Raw genomic sequence first — 21,118 nt, 5'->3', positions numbered from 1 at the left:
AAAAACAGTGAAATTAATGTAGTAATTTAGTATAATGATAATGTTTAAGCCCTGGAGTTGCTTCATAAGCCTGATCCAATACTCTAAGCCGATCATGGGAACAGTGACTTTACTGAAGTCTTTGAGAGATTCGTGGACCACCATAGAGCTGGCACTATCTTTTCCAACACATGCTTAGATATTAATTTATCAGAAGAGGACAGCAATTTTTATCTGCCCATAAGAATATTTTCAAGAAAGTATTCTCTATTGTAGAAGGCATTTACTAGGATAAAGAAGAATACCATGCTATTTATATTTAATCAATTTGCAATTGAATAAAACCAATGAGCCACATACCTCATTTACTCCATATGAATTAGGAATGGATACAGTTAAGCCAATATAATAATCCAGGAAAAATTGTTCCTTATGTATTTGGGGGGATACATTTGTTCGAATACACCTTTAAGTCTGTAAAGCAGTTTCTGATAAGCTTACCATATCTATGTTAGACCTGAATCTTTGCTTAATGCCCACAAAAGTCACAATAGAAAGCAATGGTGAGGATTTATAGAGCTTAGTAATAATTATAAATACTTAGCAGGATAAGAAGGTGAAAAGAACTCCACAGGTTTCTTTTGAGACTTTCCACACACTAAGTTCCTTATTAACAACAGAATAAAAAAGAAATAACAAACTTAGATATTCTCCTCTCTCCCTGTCTCACAGCTAATTCAAAGTGAAGCTGTTAATTAACACTCAGAGTACAATCTCTAGTTACTGGATTAACTACAGAAGACTTGCTGTGGATTTTGAATTCTCTTGGGATATTTTTAAGTCTGGTGGTCAGTAATACTGCCATCTGTTTTGTGAGCTGATGGATAGTTCTTACTGAAATCATTAAAACTTTGAAAACTACATTGCCTGCTACCAAGGTTCATAAAAAGAGGGTTTTTAAAAGGAAAATCTGCTTGTACTCTACTGTTCACATCAGAAACAACATTCAGTTATTTCTGTACCTCCCACATATGTCATCGGTAAACAGCTGGTCTGGGAAAGCAAAATGAACAACCTGCCTATGCAGATCACATAAACTAAATGAAAGTTGCTGCTATAGGTCTTCATGTTACAGAAACTTTCCAGCAAATAGAAGTCTTGAAATAACACTTGTTCTAAAAAAAAAAAGTCATAAAATTTTATCTGATGCAGGAAAAATAATTGATCAGAATTTGCTGCTGCTGTTAACTTGGCATTCTCTGTAGCCTGAAAGGCATTCCACTCTCTATAGAAATAAAACCTGATTTCATTGGGAATACTGTTAAACACATGCCAAGAATTGCCCTAAGGGGGGAAAAATACCAAAATGTGGACTAATTTGTAGATTACTCAGTCCTCTCTTATTCTGAAATAGATGTCTTTTCATTTCTTTTTAAAACCCCATAGGATGAGGTTGTTTTCCATCTGTATTGCTGGCAGGAATCAGGCAGACTTGCTGAGACTCAAATAATTTCCAGACAGATTTGCATGCAGCATTTAATTTAGTATTTTCAATCAATAGAATTGTCAAGATCTGGCTGATGGTCCCTTTAACTACAATTAGTTCAAACCATGTGCTCTTTGGCTTGGGATTCTTTGTCTCTCTCCTTCATTTCATGTATTTTTCAGTGATCTCAATGCTCTCCTACTTTTTTCATCTTAGGACTCGTTCCTCAGCTGCTGTCTGTGGTAAACATTTTGGCATATATCAGTTTAGAGTAGATAACTGTATTTTAATTATGTACTGTGCCACGAAGGTGTTGTTTCTGTACTTCCTCTGAATTCAAATTTGGTTTATGGCCAAAGAATAAATTACTTTGGATTTTAAGAAACGAAATCTTTTAAAAGTCTCCTAAGGTTCAAAGGGGTTATGTTTCACAGTTGATTCATATTTATTACCTATGTATTGGTGTTTGTCAGTCAGGAAAATAAACTGATATTTTAACCATGGAGAAGCAGAAAACACAAAAAGGTGAAAGATTATTCTGTAGTCCCAAAGAGGGATGATCCTGTTCTTATGATTATGAGCAGTTATGAGGAAAACTGCCTGACATCCTCTGTACTGAGCAAATCTAGAGAACTGGCTGAAGGGGTAAAAACATACAGGAATTATAGGAATTTAATACTTTTAACATGCAGAAATGTTAACATTTTTAGCCTGGATTGGTATTTCATGAGATAACAGAGAGATATCTAGGAATTAACATAGGCTAAGAAAAATAGTAACAGACACTCAGAAAAGTGTAATATTCAGTTCTCTAACCATAGGGATTTTTAGTATATCTGTCACTCAAAATATGATTTTTTTTTATTTGCATCATGCTTGAAAAAATATACCTTATGGACTGCTAAATTAGAGGAAGAACATCAATCGTGAGCTGCTCAGTAATGCAGCAGCTACTAAATGGCTGTCTTAGATCTTCGGCCCAGTATGTTGTTTTCAGGTTCCACTTGCAGGAATGAAATATGTCTTTTCTGGTGTATTATATGTCAGTACCACTGCTGCAGTGTGAACATACTTTCCCACCTTCACTAGAGAAAGATCTCTGAAGCTGTGTTATACCAGCTGGTGTGCACAGTGCCCACTGACATGACTGAGAGAACTGCTGGTGAACACAATCTGACTGCACATGAAAAAAGAGAAATGAAAGTGATTATTTTCTTTTCTCCTCTTTACTCTGTCCCTGCTTGGAGATTAGTTTTGGATCTCACCTTCAAAAACTTAGTTATCAAAAGCATACATATTTTAGATTCCATTTGTGCAGAGCAGGAAAGTTGCTCTCAGTACATTTCCACTCAGGAGAGCTTTGCAATTTCCCTGATACCAAATCCCTGAATGTATTGATCACCTCTGAACCTGATCCTTTTCATCTTCTGGGTGAAAAGCTAACCTTATTTTTCCTAAGGCAATTTCATCTAGTACACGTATATGTGCCATTAATATCAGCAGCTCACAAGTGTATTCTTGTGAGATTACACTACTAACTATTAAGTAGAGATAAAGACAGAGCAGCTAAATATTTATTCTTTAACAAGTTTTTTTTTTCCCTAATCTGTCAGATAAAATTCCTAAAAGTCAATGCTTGTGCAGCAAGAGTCAAGATACCAATTTAAGACACTTTAGGTCAAATATAGTAGAAGAATTGTTATAGCTAACTGTTTGTTATACTTGTGTAAACTATGAATACTAGAGAAACCTTCTCAGGAAGACAAGTTTTGTAACTAAATTTTTATGTTTATTGGTTTTGTCCTGAAACCATGAAGTTTACTTCTTCATTTATAGCCTGTATCCATTGTTTATGTGATAGACCTTATTCCTTTGGTTACTTTTGCGTGCAGTGCTCCCACATTGCAGTTGCTTCCTGTAATGCTTCTTCAAACTCTGACTTTGAAGGGTCTTAAAAACACTGCCTAGCTTCACTGAAATCAGAAAGGAAGAACTGTTGCAAAACTTTTGTCTGGTTTACAAATTTCTAGGACTTACTGTGTAACAGACACACCATTATAAAAAACATTGCTGTATCCTCATACTTCAATAGTAGAACACTAATTTCACTGTTATTTCCAGAATCCAAATGCTTAGACAATAAATGTTTGTCTGTTCCTGTGCAAATCCTATTTAACTTAGGTGTTGATACCCCACCAAGTGAGTATAGAGAACAGTAACCCGCAGGGTTAGGTATATTGCTATGACACGGCAGCAGACATCACTGTTCGTACCCCTAGAGCTGATTAAAGGGGTAGGCCATACACTTCATAAGGCCATGCATTGCAATGTACATCCGTCCTCATGGCAGTTTCATCATACTAGAGTTAGTTCTCCAAACAACAGTGAACTTGGAGGAGATCCAAGACTCCCTTTAGTTATCATACAGCCTTTTTTTTTTTCTTTTCCAAGTATTTTACCTTGTGTGCTCAGAGGTTTCCTTTCATTTCTCCCCCCCCCCCCCCCCCCCGGAATTACAAATCTTCTAGGAAGAAAAGAACTTGGAAGAGGTCTTGTCTATTGAGTATTGTTGGGAAGATGACTAGCAAATGCTAGTTGTGTCCTGAGGAGGTCTTTGAATTTGTTTTTAATGCCATAAATGTGAAGCTGGAGAATGTTAGACAATCTTCTCCTGTGAAAACTTTTATTTGAAATCAATATATACCCATGGCATTTTTTTTTTGTCACTTAACTGGACTTTTGCAACCAATTCTACTCATGTAAGAAATTGTGTGTTCCTTTTCCCCATGTCTTCTCCCAGCCCATTTGATACATCTCTGATTTGTTGATCTTTTCTTTTTAATTCTTTCAGGTGTGATGGGCAGCAACATTTCCTCAAATTTTAACCTTTGGAGTTATTGCTGCCCTATGCCAAAGTATCCTTAAACCAGATAATATCACTTTTGAGCTTTCTTTGAGAGGCTGCTAGTGTTGGAAGGGAGGCATTTTATGGGATTAAATAGAAAATCAATAGGATAAACAATCCTTTAGCTAGCATGTTTATTTTTATTTCCTGATTGTATCTCTCTTTCTGCGAATTGCCTGAGGCAGAAAATGTGAATCTCTAAGATTAACTTTCCAGTGTGTGGCAAAGAATAGACAATTAGAATTCTTGTGAAAAATTTTTGGAAGACCTAAAGCTTAGAAGTTATGGGGCAGAAACATAAATCTTGAGTATCAAGTCTGAATCTAGTATGCTATGTAGATACCATTCATATTAAGTTTGTGTGTGGAACCCAAAGGCAGTGTAATTTTGAGAAGTCAGAAAGATTCTGGAACGAAAGGCTGAGCAGGAAGAAACCAGCCAGATGCTTATTTCCTATCTGTAGCTTTAACACAGCGCTCTCAGAGGTACAAAGCTCATCATGGTCTTGACAGTCACTGCAATAACTGCTAATTTCTTACTGTGTGTTTAGAACCATAGAACCCTGTTTTCATTCAAGCCTTTTCTTGGAAGCCTTTTCAAAATTCTTTATGAATCTAAAGAAGGGGGGGGGAGACGTAGGGTATTTGTCTCAGGGCTTTTATTTTTTGACTTATTTTCCACCATGTGCAGAACATTTTTTTCATGACTGAGTACTTTTCTTCGCTACAAAGGTTTAGCAGTAAAAAAGCCAACTATTTCAAAATCAGTCATTTATTAGGCAACGCTTGGCTTGCTTTATTTGCTCTGTACATGAAAAGCTCTCATACTGTTTATATTTCTTCAATGAAACATTCTGCAAGCCTCAGGTAGGTACTCACAAATTCAGCGTATTCATTATGTGTGACCTTATACTCAAGCTGTTGTAATGGGTCACCTGAGTCACATTGTTCCACTTTTATTGTTCCAGTTCCATGATTGGATGCTACAAACTGTATATGTTGCTTTTCCAAAAATGAGTTTTGTTTGGGGACTCATTCTGTTATCCATACTCAGTAAAATCAGCTGCTGCAACTGCACTAGTGGGGGGCTGTACTTGTGCCAGGGACTCCGTCAGGGAGTCAAGACTTGCCAGGTCAGGTAGAGAAATGCAATAATTAGCTTTGAGCCTAAATCTGGTTCTTAAGCTTCTGCTATAGCACAGGGGAGAGATGCCCAGCAAGGAATGACTTGAAAGTAATCACAGCCATGTCACCAAGTCTCCTCACAGCAAACTGTGATTCAGGGTCTCAGCAGCAGTGCTGCGCCCAGAACCATAACAGCCCCAAGGATCAATGGGGCTTACACATGTTGTCAAAATGGAGACATGGTGACCGCTTCCCATGGGTGGCTGTGGCTGTTGTTTGGATCTGCTATTATAAGTAATTATTGTCTCAAATTTTGATCAGCAGTGCTTGGTATCATTTACAAATGTATCATGAGTCAGAATGAACCCTGAGGAGAACTATGACTTTTTTAAACTTAAAGAAACCATTTGGGAAATATTATTTCAGTCTGATTACTTAAGGAAAAATCCCCACTTTTCTATATATAAGAAGAAATTATGTATTCTTTGCTTAAAATCTGTTTAACATAGTACCTATTTAATATTCTTCATGTCAAATTTTACCATCCTTGTAAAGACTGAGGCTGAGCTCCTCCATGTCCTCTTACATTTATCACTCCATCCTAATTCACAGCAGGCAGCGGCTCTTGGATTCTGTTGAAATACTGACAAAAACCTCACTCATTTCCAAATTTAACAATGGATATTGTTTGATGGAGTAACTTGGGCAGTTAGAATGCTAAATGATTACTAACACTTAATCAGAGTGAATAGCCAAATGTGTGACGGGGCTTTGGAAAAAAAGAAGAAAAAAGTATAAGAGCATTTTTACAGATTTCTTTTAAAACAGTGTTGTCAAAACATCCACAGTAAGAGCTTATAGTTTGGGTATCCTACTTCAAGATGGAATCCATGTATTCCTTCTTTAAGAGTAGAGCCAATCTCTTTTAGCTCCTTCTTTTATAAACTGTATATTGTCTTAATAGGCTAGGCCTGAATTCAGGAAACCTATTTTCTACTTCCATCTCTTTCACCAGCCTTCAACTTTCATTGAAATTATTGGAAACCAGAGAAACATGCACTTCTACTCTTTCTATTGATTATTCTTTTCTTGCAGACATGGGATATACTGGGTTGGAGAGGATTTTGGACAGAATCAATACAATATTTTTATGACAGCAGATAATCTTCCTCTTGTGCCTCTTCTCACCCATTTGTAAAAAACTTAAAATGATCAAGATCTCTATTGTAAAGTGCTTTGATATATGTGAACAGATGGCAGTTACAAGAGAACTGGGTTTTTTTATTACTTATTTAAAAAAAAAATATATAAAATAAGAAAATGATTTCTCTACAGAAAGATCTACAATGCTTCTAGCCCTAAATCTTTCTGCATTAGTCTTCATATAACCAAAAATTTTCTATTTAATCATGACTGTCCCATTTAGTTTTCTTCTAAGCTCGGTTTTCTAATGGTATAATTCCAAGGTGTTTCCCCCAAATACTAGTTAATATTTAGTAATCTCTTTTTTCCCTTAAGAGTCTGCAATTTCTGAAGTTCTTACCTTCTAGTGGCCAAATGTTTTATGTTTTTGTTACATACACCTGGTAGCCAGACGAAAGTTGTAAAGTGTTATTACCATTTATGCAAAACCTCTACCATTTTATTGTGATGTACTTAAAGAAGCTTTATTCCTTTTGGAATGCATCAGTAATATTCCTTATGGGTGATCCAGTGAAGCAGATAGCTAATTTTCTTACTAGTTTAAGTCTTTGTTGAAATGGGACCTACATCTCCGTTAGTCCTCCATATTTTGTATTTACAGGTTTGTAATAATACCGTCCCTTGAAAATTTGCTTCTAATTGAGATAAATCCTTAAAAATGTTGGAGGAAGTAAAAAATACTGGAATCGTTTTTTACAGTTGTACACAATGTAGCAATATTTGCCTTTTCAGTGACATTACACCAGCTGTAAAAGATGTACAATAAATGCAAGTACTAAGAATAGATAAGAAGAAAAGACATTATTCACTTGGTGAGTTACCTACAAGCTTTTGTGAACAGGCAATCCAAAGACAGAAGAGTACAGTATATATTTGGTGAATTAATTTAATTACATTTTTCAATAGATTTTGTCGATGATGTAAATTATGGAATAAATAAGTAGAAATTTGCCATTGTTTTTGAGGCTAATCACTGAAAAATGCATTATCCCAATAATTTACTCAAAATACATTACCACGTCAGTTAAATTTATCGACATTTCAATTAAAAATTCAATTCTTGAAGTCTTACATTATGAACACAAAGATAAATAGCCTTCTAAACTGATATAGTGATTTTTATTATGTGTACTCTCTTTTTGTGCATGAAACATGCTTCAGAGAGATCATGCACATTTGTTTTTAACAAACAGGTTTTTTAACTATCTGTCTGAAAAATACAAGTAAGGTGAAAATTCTTAAATGATGTAATCATACGCCAGTTAGAGGTGTCTATATATCTATAAAGATATTGACTGGTCAATGCATAGTGTGATATCTAATCTCTTATTTTGGGAAGCATCTCTGAATCTTTGCTTTGGTAGAAAAAACGGTGCTGCAAAGCTGCTCTCTGAAGAAGGAAACACTGAACCGGTGAACAACAATACAGGGATGTTCAGGCAGAGCAGGCACAGCAATAGCATTATTCACAGCATTCATTCAGTGCAGTATAGTGCGTTATCTTTTAGCATCTTTCATGGAATATTTATTTGCTGTAATGTTTCTCCAGAGAACGGTCTACTCTGTAGTAACTCCGAGAGTAACATCAAGTTTTTGTTTGATTTTTTTTTCCTTTTTTCCCCACTTCTTGCACTTTTTTTTTTTTTTGCCAGGATGGCCTTGTGACCTTTATGCACTCAGTATTATTTTGCATAAATGATGGAAGTGGAGTATTACATTTACAGTAGGTTTAGCCAGATAGAGATGACTGCTTAGACAGTCTATGAAAAACAAAAATCACTTCTAGGTCTTAGAGTGAGTTGTCTCCAGTGACGGCAGAGGGAGTCCGTGTAAGGTGGCTCTGAAATTAGCATGCGTCCTAACTAAATTTAGTCCTGTTTTAAATTTGCTTTGCAAACTAGGTGTACAGACAAATGTTCAGATCAAGAGCACAGATCTATTTTGTGTCTCACACCTTTAATTAGCATGGATGTTGCTCATCACATCAGTCAACACAGCTCTTCCTCTTTGACAGCTTAAGCTTCTATCTCACTTGGAACTACAGGAAGACCTGTAACTTAGTACCATTTTACTCTCAATTGGGATTTTGGTTCTCTCTTTATGGGTTACTTCAGACTGGGCTTCCCAACAGTAGGCTAATTACTGTCTTTCAGACTTCTATCTAAGAAGTGTTATGTGTGGGGAAGATAGAGCTGGCTCTAAATCAAATTGTTACTCAAGAATATTTATACTTGTTATGTTATCCTCTTTTATCATGCTGCTTATTTCAATCAAAACACATTAATAAATAAAACAGAGCATGTGGGTATAAGCTATAAATTATAAGCATTTGAAAATATGAATTTGACAGTGCTGTGTCTTTTGGAAGGATCTGATTTTATTAGAGTATCAAAACCATAATGCATAAAAGGCATCATGAAAATGTAATTATTGCATTGCTTTTTATGAGGTCTAATTTGTTATAGACACATGTATGGAAAATTAGGTCCTTTAGGAATAAGGCAATATTGTTGAGTCCAAAGGTTTGTACTTCACAAAGCTATGGCACTGATTGTTTGGCAGTTTTTATGCAGGGAAAGGATGTGGAAAAATTAATCAGAATGTTACTAGCAAACTGGAAAAGCTGTGAAATAAGAACAGTTGGATGATAGTTGTCTGCTCTTTACCTGGACTTAAAACAGGAATATATCTATCTGATTCATTAGTATTAAGCTCCATGCGTTTCAAGAGTAAATTAGATTCAAGGAAGACAAACTTAACATGCAATGCCCTTATATATTATATTTGAAACACATACACAGAATTCCACTATGGTACATCTTCAAAGATCTATGGAAGTACATTTTTGAGTGCCTTCCCCTCTGAATGCACAGAAATACTTTATCAGCACTTTCTGACCATGCATAAAACATTGACATGAAATCACAGTATGATACTCACTTATTCTAGTTGAGAAATATCTTTGTACCACAAAGGAATAAAAAGCCAACAAACAAGTCAAAAAAATCTCTCCATTTTTCTTGCCAGAATGCAATTCTGTAAAGGAAACACTGATCTATCAGGCTGGATGAAATCTTGTTAGTAATAGGTGAAATTGTGTGTTGAAACAATAATACAAAGAGAAAAGTATTATATTTGAAAATCTGTTAATCAGTAGAGGGTTTCTTTTGTATTAAGAACAAGTTGAAATTCTGCTCTTGTGTATCTTAGTTACTTTATAACTAAATATTACAGTGGTAGCTATAATGATAAGCAATTAACATAGCCATATATGGGGAAGGGTATACGGGTGGATCCAGGGGAGTATTGTGAAACTCTACTGAAGCAGAACTCACAAAGGTACCAGGAGTAGTCAAGTGAAAATAAGAGAATGCTGGCGTCCACATAATGATTGGGACATGTCCAAGGAACAGAAAAGTGAACAGGATGACCTGAGGAAGACTTCTTACTTCATCCGAGGAAGACTCCTTACTTCATCAGGACGACCACCAGAGGGGGGCTGCGCAAGCGCTGAAGAGGCGGATGTCGTAATAGACTGATGTGGCAATCCTTGATGCATATGTATTAGTCAATGATGTAATCTGTGTTGAATATGTATTAGCTACAAAATTCTTAGTGTATAAATTGCGAGTGCGATGTGATGGGTTTGAAGCCAGATTTGGGCGCGTGCCCCTGGTTTCCCAGCGCTGCAATAAAGCACCTCATATAACCATTCCGGTGGTTATGTGTCGGTTCTTACGCTAACAATCTGAGGTACCACTGGGCTGGGTATAGTAGAAAGATGCAGCCTTTATGCACAGTAAGCATCTTCTGTAATTCTGGAAAGCTGTTATTCACTATAAATGTACCAATAACTGGTTCAAGTTGAATAGTAAATATGTGGTTTATAGAAAGAGAAAAGCTGCACTTGTTAGAAATCATTCTCTGAATTATAGATGATGATGATTTTACAAGTTCATTAAGGATTTACTAGAAAAACAAAACAACTCATGAACATTCATCCTCTTTTGCTTTTTCCATACGTTTTGTTTCTGGATGTGCTGGCTGAAATTTTAAATTCTGGAATTGTCTTAGTTAAGTACTTAATTTGACAAAATTCTGAGGTCTGTTATCTTTTGTTTATGACCAGATCACTGGATTTCAATATAAAAACTTTGGGAAGTACAGAGTTTGCAGGCAGTTCTAGATGAGACCAGAGCAGCAGCACTGACTAATATGATTAATGACAACTTAAATCTCATACAACATAGTCACATTGACTTTAATGTAAGAAAATAATTTGGAATATTTCACAATGTCTTTCAAAAAAAGACTTAGCCCTGGCAATTATGCAGGTTTACAGAAAGCCTAGGAAGTTACACAGATTGCCCTCAGGTTAGGCTGGCTCTGACAGAAAGTGGTAATAAAAGAATACATTCAGATCTTCAACTGAATTGATGTTCAAATTATCAAGTCAAATTATCTTTATAAATCTAAATGGAATGAACAAACATGGAAAGTATTTTTGCTCCTTTTATTATTTTTTTTTCTTTAATTTTTGCATTAAACAATATTGCTTGTGTTGGTTTTGTTTTTGGTTTGTTTTTGTTTTTCGTTTTTTTTTTTAATTGTCAATGAAGTTTTGAGAGAAAGCTGGTTCAAGGCTAAACCTAGAATTCAGCCAGAGTTGGTTCCAGGAAGTACTTGAATAGACCCTGACATTTCTTTAGGTCCCTAAAATTAAGGATTTGATATTAGGATTTGAACTAACACTGATCTGAAGTCTTTGTCTTTCTGTTGTATTCTTTGTCATCACCTCTAATGGAGCTTTTCATGGGTCTCCACATGACATTCAAAGGTTTCTTCAGTTTAAAACTTCCCACAGAACCATAAGTCACTACAAATGAAAAACAATATCCTACATTCTTGGGTGACTAGTAGCATATATTGCAAAGTGTTCATTTATTAGTTATTATGCCTTCTCCACAAAGAGGCAGAATGACAAATCTGAAGAAGGTCATATGTCTCAAATTTTAGCCTTCTCACATAATAAAACCTTATTCTTCATAGTCTGACCTCTCAAATGTAATGTATCTTTAAATAAAACCTGCCGTTAACCTTTTATACTTTGGTTAGAAACACTTCCTTTTTACTGTTTTGTTCTTTCATGGCTGCAAGGATTTAAATTGCTATTTTTAAGCTTTGGGGACAGGAATTATGTAGATCTTTTCTGTTATAACATTTCTTGGCACTTGGGAAAATGTGTTGAGATTTCAGAAATGTGAGTCCTGTGGGACTGAACTACTAAAGAGCAGCGAGTCACTTATTAGAAAATGTCTGCTAGTCCCTGAGGATCTTATCCTATTACCTACCTTTAAATGAATGACTAACAAAATGGATTAGTCTTTTCACCCTTGATACATGACTAGAAGACTTTATGAACCAGCAGGAATGTATTTTGATTTCACTGGTGTCCTTCTAATCACTGCTGTTGAATTTTCAAAGGCTTTTGGTACTTGCCAGAACCCAGATGGATAATTCTCTGAATTGTGAGAAGCTAACTCTGCTGTTCTGATTCTCTTTTTGCTTAACCTCCATGTGTCCCCTGCATAATTCTACCTTTTCCCAGCATCAAATCCGTGACAAGATCAAAAATGGATCTAGTCAGATAGCAAAGGTGTTCTCAGCTCAAATGTACAAAGAGAATTTTAACAAGAAAATTCAAAGCAAAAATTCTAAACATGTATATGCATCAATGAAGACAAATGTATTGGGTTGTCTTAAGGTTTATACTATAGGTCTGGATGTATTGATCTTAATGAGGCTCCTTTATGCTGACTTTGAAAAACTTAACATGCAAGCAATGTGTATGGAGGATATCTTTCAGAGAGACCATTTTTAGGAGATATGACCTGCAAGGATGCACTTGAGTATATCCAACAATCTTTTTGCTTGCATGTTACATTTCAAGCTAATGGTTACCATTCATAGGTTTGGATTTTGACTTTAATTATTATGGTCTCAAAGACTTAGTGATGATTAAGTATGTTTCATAGCAACAGATGTATTTATATACAGCTTCCATTTCAGTAATGTGCTTCTGATGAGTTTTGCATGGCACAGAAACTGGGGATTTGACATAGTCTGGGCTAGCTGAATGCTCTGATCTCTGTGTTGGCTCAAGTGCAGATTAGAGTAGCCTAACTCAAGTAGGTTGCTTTCAAAACATTTTGTAGTATGTTCTCTGTGGTCAGTTGTGAAATAACATCTCTGAAACTTTTTAAGTAACAATTTCTGTACTGAGCCAAGGCTGGTGTAAGCCTATTACAGCCAATACCAATCAAGTGAGCATTTTGACCACCCACAGAATTGTCTGCTAGCCACTTTTGACTGTGTTTTTGTGAGCTCAAATTAACCAATACATAATTTGATACGTTAATGAAGGGTACCCAATTTCCTCAGAAAAAGACTGGTTTCAAGAACTGCATATGAAGCTTTTGAAGCCTTTAGACAAGCTTCCTGGAAAACTGGATGTAGACATAGAAAATCAAAAGCATTACTATCAGTCTCCCTGTATTGTAAGGGGATTATGGCTATGTCCACCTTTCTCCATGCCACACCTAACCAAATGGGCTCTATTAGTTACTGATCGTATCCATCCTTGAAGCAGATTTCTAAGATGTTAAGCTGGTGGCTAAATATTTTCTGTAACCATTCTGTGAAAAAACACCTCAGCTCTCAAGACCACCCCACCTGGCGCCACTGTTTTCCACAGTCTTGTGTGCCCTCCAAAGAAAGGAACTTCTGTCCCAGTTACTTTTCAAATACTCTAGTCCTGCCAATCCTTTTCTTATTGCTTCCGGTGAGGCCTCTGTCTGTTTCTGCTCCTTTTCTGACAGTATAAACTGACAATGGTATTAAGTACTCCATCTTATTTTGTATTTATCAAGGATGTGAAAAATACCAGGTCTGTAATATATCACAATCATTTTTCTCACTCCAGTGTGGCATGCTCCAGTTTGGCAGGAGCCAGATATACAGTAATGAAAAAGTGTCTTTAGACAGGAATCTACTTTGCCAATAGCTGTATATAACACCAAGCACAGTGTTATTCCTCTTAGATATGCAGCTTTTTAACAGAAAACTAAATTATAAAGATGATAAAACCGCTCAGTGCAACAATACATATCTGCTTTGATAAGAAAATAAATGCTACTGGGAGCTGTGGTAATGAAAAGTTTCTATGTGAATTGCCCTGTTCTTAATTAATTGGTATGTAAACTATATGACAACCCACATTAAAAGCCATAACATATGCTCTGCAACTGTCTTTCACAGGCTCAAAATAAATTCTGAGGAGAAATGAGTCAGAGGTTAGGTGAAAAGTATGTTGTAGTCACTAAAAAAGCACTGCAGTTAGAGGTTAATGTGTTGAATTTAAAATGACACCAAACAGGTGATTTGGCATTCAGACATTCAAAAGAAAGAGATGCAGATATCATCTTTAGAAACAAGACAAATCATAGTCTGATAGTTGCAGGGAAACTTTATGCTGTGTTATTGCTCAGCAGAGATGAGTGAACTATGAAGTAAATAAACTGCAGCCAGTGCAGGTTATGCTTCGCAAAGAGGGAACAAAGAGAAGATCAAAAGGCATGAGACTCTGCAAGATTTGAACAACTGAAATTGTTCTCTTTCTTCTCACAGTGTTAGGTTTGCTTCTTGCGGCACTGAGCAAGATCTGGGTAGACCATCTCTTCCGAGATAGTGCTGTCATCATCAATTCCTGGAGTCTGTTGTTCTTTCAAATGATTTTACAGAAACTAAAGAAGCCCTGAATGTGCACATGCATACATTCCTATAGTATATGCTGGTAATTACAAAATATTAATTTAAAACAGAGAGGGGCCGTGTTGAAATGACAGCTTTTGTTTTCCCTAGAAATCTTTTTTTTTCCTGTTGATTCTCCCTCATCAGAACTATTCCTGAGAACACTAAAATCACCTTTTAAGAAAAAAAAAAACAAACTTGAGAAAAACACAAGTCTTCTAGTTCTTTTATCCAGTTACTTTAGGATACTTTAAGCCTAATTGTTGTTTTACCATCATTCCTTTCATTGCAGGCTGACAGATATTATAGTAGCTAATTATCCAGTATACTAGAATATCTATGCAATGTTATCTCCTTGAAAGCAGAGCACTTCCTATAAATCACTTTTTGAACTCATGACACTCTCCTCAAAAAAGAATAGGTACATAGAGCTGTGTTGCTGGAGTTTTACTGAAGAGCATAACTGACTTCCATAACGGAAATGCTGAACTGAAATGTGTTGGCTTTTCGGTCAAAACTATTAGATATTTCAGAATTGAATTTACTAGTTAGGTCCTTGAGGTTTTTGTCTTGAGCAAGTGTGGTTTCCAGAGGGAGAGTAGTGTCATCTCATCTTGTTGAAAACCAGGTGTGTTTCAAGGCCAGGTTGGACAAAGCCTTGGGTGAGATGGTTTAGTGTGAGGTGGCTGGTTGGAACTGGATGATCTTAAGGTCCTTTCCAACCCTAGCTATGCTATGATTCTATGCTTTTTTTTAGAAAAAACAGTACTCTTCTTGTATATATCCTGGTAAGATACTGAGAATCCTCTTGAGAATTCTACTTCCAGTTTAAGAAGATAACAGAAAACAGAAAATCAACAATTTTTTTTTTTTTTTGCAAGTCATTGTACTTCTTTCAGTCTGTTTTCCATAGATAGATAAAAGAAGTGTCAGTAGATGACTTTGTTGTGCTAGAGGACTGGAACTATCATGCAATAAACTCTATGACTTGTATGAGGATTATACACTTTCAGTACAAAGTCCAAAAGTGTAATTCCGCTCAAGTCTGCAGACATACAAAAGGCATCAATGCAGATGAATGAAGAGCAGCACTTGTATTATCAACATATTATTTTTCATTAAATTTAGTATTAAAGGCAATGAGGAAAGATTTTACTCTATACTGAGATACTTGGTTTCAAGAAATAGGGCATTTCTTTAAGGGTCTTGAATTCTTCCAACTCTCTCACTAGATACTAGAGCATGTTTGAGTGAAGTGATACAAGCAGCTAGCTGCAGAATGACTTGACGAAACAAAGGGATTGCTAAGCTACTTCAAAGCGTTGTCCCATCAGACCATTACAACCACTGAAGTGGATCAAGTGATTACATAAAACAGTAGAACTAATGGAGTGATTTTATTTGTACTAGAGCAAGTCTGCCATTGCATGCCCTTTTACTGACTACATATCTGGGTAACCTTAAGGAATCAGGCATTTTCTAGCTGAAAAAGTCAAGTGTATCTCTCTTTTTTTCCTGCATTTTAATATCCAGGTTTCTTGTGTTTCTTATGCTTTGCTTTATCTTTTGAACAAATGGAAAGATAGCTTTTCCTAAATTCCTTAAGTTCTAGTGAGTATGGAAGAGACACTTGCAAAGGCAGGCTGAGGGACTGTATTTTAATTTTCCAGCAGTAGGCATGGGGCTGGTACCCAAGACAGAATTCTGTATTTTTGGAACAAGTAGCAGATTGGACATTGGCAGAATGTTAAACAGGTGGCAAGACACCCACTCCAAATCCAGACTGATATGGGAAGGTATTCCAAAGCTGTTCTTTTGTATTCACTATTCTTTCCAAACTTTGCAGTCACCCACTAACTTCAGAAATGAGTTTTCCGTGATATTGTTATAAAGATTATGACTACTAAAATTCTGGTTCTGACATTTGAGATACACAAATAATGGAGCCAGACTTTTCTTAAAGGGATGCAGGGTATGCAGGGATAAGACAAGGTTAATAGACACATACTAGAAAACTCTAGATCACAAACAAATGTAAGAAAATATCTTTTTTTATCATAACGGTGGTCAAATATTAAAAGAGGAGCTAACAGTTGTGGAATCTCCATCCTGGGATATATTCATAGCTCTACTGGACATGGCCCTGAAGAACCCAAACTAACTGGATCTGCCTCAGGCAGGAGATTAGAGACCTCCAGGGATTCTTTATAACGTGAGTGCAGAGGCAACTGTCCCAGTTCAAATGCTCCCCTCCCCGGACCATGTGCTGAAGTTAGGCTGAATATTTTATTGGTTCTAGAGAGGAATAAAGAGATGGAGTTTGCAGCAACATAAAATTTAGCTTAGAACTTCTGGGGTTAGGCTTTGATGTAAAATATTCCCTTGGAGTTGGCATGTACTGAGACAGACTCCAACAACCAAACCCTAAACATTTGACATATTATAAAAGCATAGCAGATGTACTGATTTTCTTCAGACATTTGTGCAATGTGAGTATATATCCTTTGAGTTTTGTTCATTTTCAACAAGGTCTGCCATGCTGTTTTATTGCTAGACCCTGCAATTAATGCAGGTTATCATGGGTAACAGGCACAAGATAATCTGACTCTTGCAATGATCAAAAACTCTTCAGCTAAAAAATGGAAGGACAAAAAACCCCAACATCTAATTCCTGAGGGCACTAGGTATAGCCAGTTTACATCTGCAGTGAAGAGGGATTTTTCTGAAAGTCCTGCCTGAAGTATGTTCCAGTACTCAGAGCTCAGGACTCTGAAGTCACTATCCCATACTGTCCCTCTAGAGGGGTGATGCCTTCTACTGTATCTCACTATACTCACATTTTATAAATCACCTGTACACCTTCCAGATGGAAGCTGGCAATGCTAATCACTTGAAAGAATTGTAAGTCTATGATTATTTAGAGACTGATTCTCTTTCCATTTAATTTACTTGAAATTTTGGTTGTTGGAGCTGGTCTGGGTTTTTAAAGGGGCACACAGTGAGACTTCAGAGACCTGGAATATACCTGGGAAAGGCATATTCTCAGTCCTAGTCCTGAATCTGTGAATCTCATGGCAGATAGCACTTCCTGGTTCTCATTCTGCTGGCAACTGTTTTTGCCAGGATATTCTCTGGACAATGTATGACCCCTTGAGGGGATAGTGATATGGGTTAGCTAAAAAAATTATTTTTCCTTGTGGGATGTCTCTGATCCATTATTTTAAGGTGAGGCAATGTTAAAGAAATGCCTGTATAAGGAAATATAGATTGAAGTTTTAGTATCCAGAATCCAAAAGGATATAATTGCACAATATTTATTACTGAGAAAAACAGTGGGTAGTTTCCATAGTGATTTTATGTAGGTCAGTGTAGTTATATATTTAGTATGTATATAATACACAAATATTCCCTCTTTCTCTTACTATTTTTTTTAAGTACATTTGTGATTTTTTTTTTTTTTTTTGCATTAGCAGGTTTGGTTGTTCTTTCTAAGCAACTGTTGGAACAGTTGAAGTTGTGGGGGTTTTGTGGTATTCAGAAGTATTGTTACTTTATTCTTTAAATACTTTTGGCGACATCAGCTATTTTTTATCAGAGGTTTTGGGGAAATGTAACTGTAGATGGATGAGTTTGCTTCTGGTTGTTATAAAAATTTCTGTGCTACAGTTTTTGAATATAAAGGACAGAATTTTTATTCACTTCTAAGCTCTTTAAAGTGATTGTGAAAAAATACAGTAAACATTCTTGGAAGCAAAGCTTGTTGATATCTCATTAGAATGAAAAATGTAACTTTTGGCTGGGAAAGTTTACCTAATATATATACCCTGATGTTTTGAAGCTTAATTTGGACCTAAGCTTAGTTCTGAATTTTGATATTGAAATTCAGAGGAACGTTTACTAAATAGCAAGCTTATTAATGTCTAACAGCATGCATTGAAAAAAGCTTTATTTGCCTAATCCATTCCAAAAGCACTGCAGAAAAAGTTTGCCTACAAGTTCAGCATGTGAATATCTCTGTACAGGTGACAAATAGTTTGGAAAAAAACATTAATCAGCTGAAATTTAATAGACACTTGTTTCTGTCCTTTAAACTCCTTGGCCTGGAACAGACTGCATTGGAAATCACTCACACTGAAGTCTTGAACTGATAGGGAGTTTGTGTGAACACAGTTACTGCACTGTGCAAATCTGTTTCAACATCCATCATTTAAAGGATTGGCATGAATTTAATTTCTGTCAAGCTGGTCTTGTTTTAAATAGTGACCAGTTGTTAAAGTGATTTTAGAAAGCAGCACTGCTGATGAATATGCATAAAAGCCTCCAGCCAGTGTCAGACATATAAAGAACTAGAGCTTGACCTTTTTATCACAAGGGTAACTTCTAAGAGTGATATTCTTTATTTGACAGTGTACTCTGCACATACACATAGAAGAGAGCTGAATTCTTAAAATCACTTGTTTCTTCTTTGTATTTAAGTATATTAGTGATGTTGATTAGGTGTCAAAGCTTGGACAGTTTGTTTTCTAATGGTATGAACTTGGCAATATTTCTAGCGAAGAATGGCATTTCAGCTTATTTGATTATTTAGACAGGAAAAGCAGAAGAAAATTCATAACCTTTTAAAAATAAATTTTAATAACATTCTGAAATTTGCAAAAAGGCCATCAGACCCTGCACCTGCTGTGTTGACTTCTGCTGACCCCTTCTGACAGAGAAAATGCACTTAGGTTACAAAAAAGAACATAGAGCATTAAATAATATAGGTAGGCAAGTTTACTATTCTAAAAAGAGACAACTTCTGCACTTCCTCCCTAAAAGAATCCAAAGCAGCAAATCTGGATTATTTTTCCTATGAACTGTAATAGGGTTTGTCTCTGTATCCACGAAATAACCAAACTGAGGAGAATGCTGAGTAAAGCTAAATGATGTAGAAATTGACTGTCAATTTTTGCATTTTTCTTAATATTAGTCAAATTGTTAAACAATTAGACTAAGACCACTTTGAAACTTCTTTCCAATGAAATTATTTTGATATACATACCAACTGTCTCTGAGAACAGTAGTTATGCATTTATCAGTGTGATAACCTTATGTCGTGGTTTAAACGTGGTTTAAACCACAACACCTTATTCTTCGGGTTGAAACATATTTTTTTTCATACGTGAAAATAAGTGATTAAGTATAGAACAGAACTACCCACAGATAATAGTCTTTAGACAGCAGTACATAGCTTAAGCAGCAAGTTAACTTCTTGAACCATTTAACCCAGACTTCATATGTAAAGATGTTCTTCCTTTATTTTATTCTATTTCAGACACAAAATGTAGGAAAAGGGATTTCGAAGTTGTGTACGCTTTTGCTCAGAGATGCAGATGGTTTGTTACTAATTTTAGGCTGCATTTTCCATTCAGATTAACAGATTCTAATGTTTGAATCTTCATGATACATGAAGAGATGTCTTGAAAAACAAAAGTTATTTATACAAATGTTACTCTGCTTTGGATGGAAAACTGCAAATGCAGTTTTCTCCATACTGGTACCAACATGCTAAACATGCTATGAAACAAGATGTTTCATCACCTTGCCACCAACCTGTATGTCATTGAACACCTGTTTTTACATGGTCTATTTGAAGATCAATTGCCTATGTTGCAGCAAAAGCTTCTTGTCGGGAAAACCCAGTTATGAACACTGCTTTTCTAGATCATTACCCTTAATGTAACCACATATACAACACAATGATTATTGAGTGATCACATTTAAATACTGTCATTTCCAATTAAAAGGTAAAAAAAAAAACACAATGAAAAACAACACTGTAAGTATTCTGTATTCACTGTCATGGCTACAGTTGACTGCCAAAGAAATGTCTTTGCCTTTAATCTGCCCCAGTTAGAACTGAGGTGTAAATTTTAAAAGAGATGCAGTGTAAGCGAAATGGAGATCATTAACAGCTCCAGAATATTCTAACACCAAAATACCACTGTAAGTGAGGAAAAATGGACAAATGTTTTTCTGTTTTTTTGTTGTTTTGTTTTTTTTTTTTTTCATTTTGTACATGCAGCATAGGTGTAAGTGATATCTTGGTTGCAGTATTCTTCATCATTTAGATTATTCAGTGTCAAAAGTCTGAAATGATGATGGGACTGAGATAAGAACTGAAGATACTCTTGATCAGAAAAATGTTGTTAAGATTTCAGAGCTTACAAAGCAAATGCAAGGAATTTCTTGGCCCTGTTCTCTAAACTTTTTCCCACAGGAAATCTTTTGCAGGCTTAACCAATTCCACAAGCAGCAGGTGTCTGTGCGTATACAAAGATCTCAACATGTGATCAGCTTGGCAGAAGTTATTCTTACCTGAATATATGGAACCATACAGCTTTGCAAAGCAGAGAAGCACCAAATTGAGTATGAAGCATTTTTATTTTTACACATGTAACTGAAAATTTTATTTCATGTTGTACCTAGGCCAAGCACAAGAGAAGCAAGTTTATCTTACCTGAAATGTACTACATTAGTGTGATCACTGTGCCAGAAATGATCCGAGGTTTTTTTTATAGTATTACTCCTACAAGTTGGCTGCCAAAAAACAATGAAATTTTGCCGAATCTT

The 21,118-nt window shown here is 35.8% G+C and overlaps 1 long non-coding RNA gene across 1 annotated transcript in view; it reads left to right on the top strand.

Annotated features, from left to right (window-relative positions):
• The window catches only part of LOC130599378 (uncharacterized), a 127,693-nt gene extending 123,301 nt beyond the window's left edge, over nt 1-4,392 (top strand). Inside the window, exon 4 of the long non-coding RNA XR_008972217.1 lies at nt 4,317-4,392. This is a non-coding gene — a long non-coding RNA (uncharacterized LOC130599378). The remainder of the gene's footprint in view (nt 1-4,316) is intronic.
• Nucleotides 4,393-21,118: the final 16,726 nt, after the last annotated feature.

This window comes from Pezoporus wallicus, unplaced genomic scaffold, assembly GCF_028554395.1.
Source record: "Pezoporus wallicus isolate ANWC-B61680 ecotype Strahan unplaced genomic scaffold, APGP_CSIRO_Pwel_v1 contig_4309, whole genome shotgun sequence".
In the NCBI taxonomy this organism is placed as follows: Eukaryota; Metazoa; Chordata; class Aves; order Psittaciformes; family Psittacidae; genus Pezoporus; species Pezoporus wallicus.
This window is presented reverse-complemented; position numbering and strand designations above follow the sequence as displayed.